This window comes from Portunus trituberculatus, chromosome 26 (genome assembly GCF_017591435.1).
Source record: "Portunus trituberculatus isolate SZX2019 chromosome 26, ASM1759143v1, whole genome shotgun sequence".
NCBI lineage: Eukaryota > Metazoa > Arthropoda > Malacostraca > Decapoda > Portunidae > Portunus > Portunus trituberculatus.
The window spans coordinates 2,131,238-2,136,237 of record NC_059280.1 but is presented as its reverse complement, the minus strand read 5'-3'; positions in this window follow the sequence as shown (position 1 = coordinate 2,136,237).

Here is a 5,000-nt window from a genome sequence, read left to right as displayed (position 1 = left end):
TGTTTTAATTAACCTGCATCCCTAGTGTATACATGACAACACACACACAAACACACACACACACACACACACACACACACACACACACACACACACACACACACACACACACACACACACACACACACACACACACACACACACACACACATTTTAGATTTATTAGCTATTAAAATTGCATCTTTATTTATTAGTTTATTTAGTCTCTCTCTCTCTCTCTCTCTCTCTCTCTCTCTCTCTCTCTCTCTCTCTCTCTCTCTCTCTCTCTCTCTCTCTCTCTCTCTCTCATGTGAAAGAAAACGGACTAATTGTAAGAGAAAACGGTCTTGTATTCTGGGTAACTCTTCTAAATCTCAAAGAAAACGAGCTTCTCCATTTCTGTCTGTCTGTCTGTCTGTGTGTTTTTATTTATTTATTTATTTAGTTGTTTTGCATGTGTTTTGTGTTCTTATTAGTGGAGTTCTTAGTGTTGTGCATTTTGTGTAGTGTAGTTATTAATATTATTGTTATTATTATTATTATTATTATTATTATTATTATTATTATTATTATTATTATTATTTTTATTATGAAAACATCCCAAAACACATCAATATACCTCTACAACACCCCCAAACATTTTAGATACCACAAAAACACTCCAAAACACGTTAAAACACACCTAAACACACCAAAACACCCTAAAACACCCACAAAACACTTTAAACTTAACACAAACACACACACAAACACAAACAAACCAAAACACCTCAAAACACCAAGCAAACACATCCCCCAAAAACACATTAAACACCTCAAAACACCTCATGGGCAACCCTCCCGGCAGTGTCCAAAACACACTGGGAAGACACCCCAAACACACGAACACACCCCAAACACACAAAACACCCCAAAACACACAAACACACAAAACACAAACACCTCAAACACAAAACACCAAAACACGTCAACACACCAAAACACCAAAACACTTTAAAACCCAAACACACCACAGGGCCCTCAACACACAAACACCAAACACGTCAAACACCTCTAAACCCCCAAGTGCCCCAAACAACACGGCCCTCAAACACCCAAACACCCTCAAACACCTCATAACAGGCTTGCAACCCTCTCCCGGCAGTGTCCAGGCTGAGAGAGCACTGGGACGAGACGAACAGTGTGGTTTGGCGCAAGACAACAAAACACCAAAACACAAAACACTCAAACACACAAACACACCAAAACACACAAAAAACACACACAAACACACCAACACACACAAAACACACCAACACACACCACCAAAACACAACACACCAAAACACTCCAAACCCAAAACACACAACACTCAAACACACAACACACACACAAACACACACAAAACAAACCAAAAACACCAAAACACCGCAAAACACGTCAAAACACCTCAAAACACCTCAAAACACACCAAAACACCCCAAAACCCCCTCAAACACCCCAAAACCCCCTCAAACACACCCAAACACCTCAAAACACCTCATAACAGGCTTGCAACCCTCTCCCGGCAGTGTCCAAGCTGAGAGAGCACTGGGACGAGACGAACAGTGTGGTTTTGGCGCGCAAGACACAGCTGGACGCAATGCTAGGAGACACACACAAGTTCGATGCCAAGAGGGCCGAGTTAGAGGCTTGGCTGGGCAGGATGGAGGCTCGTTTGGAAAGGATGGCGCCCGTGGCAAGGACCGCTGATATTCTGGACCAGCAGATCAGGGAGCAGAAGGTGTGTTTGGGGGGGGGGTGTTTGGATTGCGTGTTTTGGGTGTGTTTGTGTGTTTTGGTGTGTTTTGTGTGTTTTGGGGTGTTTTGAGTGTTTTGAGTGTTTAAGGGCGTTTGAGTGTGTTTTGAGTGTTTGAGTGTTTTGGGTGTGTTTAAGGGCGTTTGAGTGTGTTTTGAGTGTGTTTGGGGGTGTTTTGAGTGTTTTTTAGTATTTTGGGTGTTTTGGGTGTGTTAAGAGTATTTTGGTGTGTTTGTGTGTGTTTGGAGTGTGTTTGAGTGTATTTTGAGTGTGTTTAAGGGTGTTTTGAGTGTTTAAGTGTGTTTTAGGGTGTTTGAGTGTGTTTTGGGATGCTTGAGTGTGTAAGGGTGTTTTGAGTGTGTTTGAGGGGTGTTTTGAGTGCATGGGTGTGTTTGGGGTGTTTTGAGTATGTTTTGGGATGGTTAAGTGTATTTTGGGATATTTAAGTGTGTTTCAGGGTGTTTGAGTGTGTTTTGAGTGTGTTTCAGAGTGTTTGAGTGTGTTTTAGTAAGCTTGAGTGTGTTTCAGAGTGTTTGAGTGTGTTTTAGTAAGCTTGAGTGTGTTTTGAGTGCATTTTAGGGTGTTTGAGTCTGTTTTGAGTGCATTTAAGGTGTTTGAGTGTGTTTTAGTAAGCTTGAGTGTGTTTTGAGTGCATTTAAGGTGTTTGAGTGTGTTTTGAGTGCATTTGAGTATGTTTTGCGATGTTTAAGTGTGTTTTGCGATGTTTGAGTGTGTTTTGAGTGTGTTTCAGGGTGTTTGAGTGTGTTTGAGTGCATTTCAAGGTGTTTGAGTGTGTTTTGCGATGTTCAAGTGTATTTTGAGTGCATTTCAAGGTGTTTGAGTGTGTTTTGCGATGCTTGAGTGTGTTTTGAGTATGTTTTGCGATGTTCAAGTGTATTTTGAGTGCATTTAAGGGTGTTTGAGTGTATTTTGAGTGCATTTCACGGTGTTTGAGTGTGTTTTGGGAAGCTTGAGTGTGTTATTTCAGGGTGTTTGAGTGCGTTTTCGGAAGCTTGAGTGTGTTTTGAGTATGTTTTGCAATATTTAAGTGTATTTTGAGTGCATTTAAGGTGTTTGAGTGTATTTTGAGTGCATTTCACGGTGTTTGAGTGCGTTTTCGGAAGCTTGAGTGTGTTTTTGAGTGCGTTAAATCCACCTGTCCTCCACGCCAGGGCTTCCACGCTGAGATCCACCAGTACAAGCACCAGCTGGAACTGTTCAACCAGCTGACACAGAGGCTGATCGCGGTATACCAGCACGATGACACTCGCCGCCTTAAGAAAATTACCGAAAATATTAATTACCGGTACTCCAATCTCAATGCCAGGTGAGAGGCGCTACGGACAGGCTGGGGGAGAGGTTTGTGAGAGGCTGGGAGAGGTGGTGAGTGGGAGAGGTGCTGGGAGAGGGTTGTGAGAGGTGGTGAGTGGGGGAGAGTGCTGGGAGAGGTTGGGAGAGTGAGAGAGTGTGGGAGGGAGAGAGAGGATGGAGGAGTGAGAGGAGAGGGAAGGAAGAGGGAGAAATACTAATACTCTCTCTCTCTCTCTCTCTCTCTCTCTCTCTCTCTCTCTCTCTCTCTCTCTCTCTCTCTCTCTCTCAATGTTCTTATTATTGATATTTTTATTTTTACAATGTTACTAATATTTTTCCTCCTTCTCCTCCTCCTCCTCCTCCTCCTCCTCCTCCTCCTCCTCCTCCTCCTCCTCTTCCACATCCTCCTCCTCCTCCTCCACCTGTCCTTCCATCAATATTTCTACCACATAAACCTCAAATCTATAACTTTTCCACCTCCTCCACACCTCCTCCACATCCTCCTCCACCTCTTCCACATCTTCCACATCCTCCACCTTCTCTTCCAAACTTTTCCACCTACTCCACATCCTCCTCCACATCCTCATCCACCTCCTCCTCCACATCCTCTTCCACCTCCTCCTCCACCTCCTCCACCACCTCCTCGACCTCCTCCTCCACATCCTCCACATCCTCCTCCTCTACCACATCCTCTTCCAAACTTTTCCACCTCCTCCACCTCCTCATCCACCTCCTCCACATCCTCCTCCACCTCCTCCTCCACATCCTCCACATCCTCTTCCACCTCCTCCTCCACCTCCTCCACCACCTCCTCGACCTCCTCCTCCACATCCTCTTCCACCTCCTCTTCCTACTCCACCTCTACCACATCCTCTTCCAAACTTTTCCACCTACTCCACATCCTCCTCCACCTCCTCCACCTCCTCCTCCACATCCTCCACATCCTCCTCCACCTCCTCCACCTCCTCCTCCTCCACCTCCTCCACAGCATCATAGCGCGAGGCAAAGAACTGCACTCAGCCATCAATTCGCTCCACTCCTTCGACAAAGCTCTAGACAAGTTCTCTGTTTGGATGAGCGATGTGGAGAACGGATCAGAGCTTATAGAGGGCGAAGTGGATAAACTGGGGCCTCCTCCATCCACCCGAGGCCACCACCCGCACCATCCACCCCGTACAGGCCCGTCGCTCCACTTAAAGGTAAGATTAAGTGTAGTTTTGGTGTTTTTTGGGTGTTTTAGGGGGTTTTTTGGGTGTTTTAAGGTGTTTTTTGGGTGTTTTAAGGTGTTTTGGGGTGTTTGGATGTGTTTTAGGGGTATTTGGGGTGTTTAGAGTGTTTTGGGGGTTTTTAGGTATTTTGGGGTGTTTTTAGGGTGTTTTAAGTGTATTTGGGGTGTTTTGAAGTGTTTTTCGGGTGTTTTGAAGTGTTTTGGGGTGTTTTGGGGGTGTTTTGAGGTATTTTGCGGTGTTTTTAGGGTGTTTAAGTGTATTTGAGGTGTATAAGTGTGTGTTTGGGGTGTTTTGAAGTGTTTTTGGGTGTTTTTCGGGTGTTAAAGTGTGTTTTTGGAGTGTTTTGTACAGTTTTAGGGTGTCTTTTGAGCATTTAAGGATATACTAGGATTCTCTAGGGTGATATAAGGGTGTTTAGGGCTCTTTAGGGTGTGTTTGGGTGTATTCAGGGTGTCTTTAAGGTGACCTGCCTGGTTTGTCGTGGTCAGCCATTAAAAAGGTGAAGAGAACCCGTTTTCTTTGGTGCTTTCGAAGTCTGCCCTTTAAATACCCGTTTTCTGTGAACGTGTTGCGTGGAGGAGGAGGAGGAGGAGGAGGAGGAGGAGGAGGAGGAGGAGGAGGACAAGAAGAAGAAAAAAGAGGAGGAGAAGGAGGAAGAGGAAGAGGAAAAGAAGGAGGAGGAGGAGGAGGAAAAGTAGAAGAAG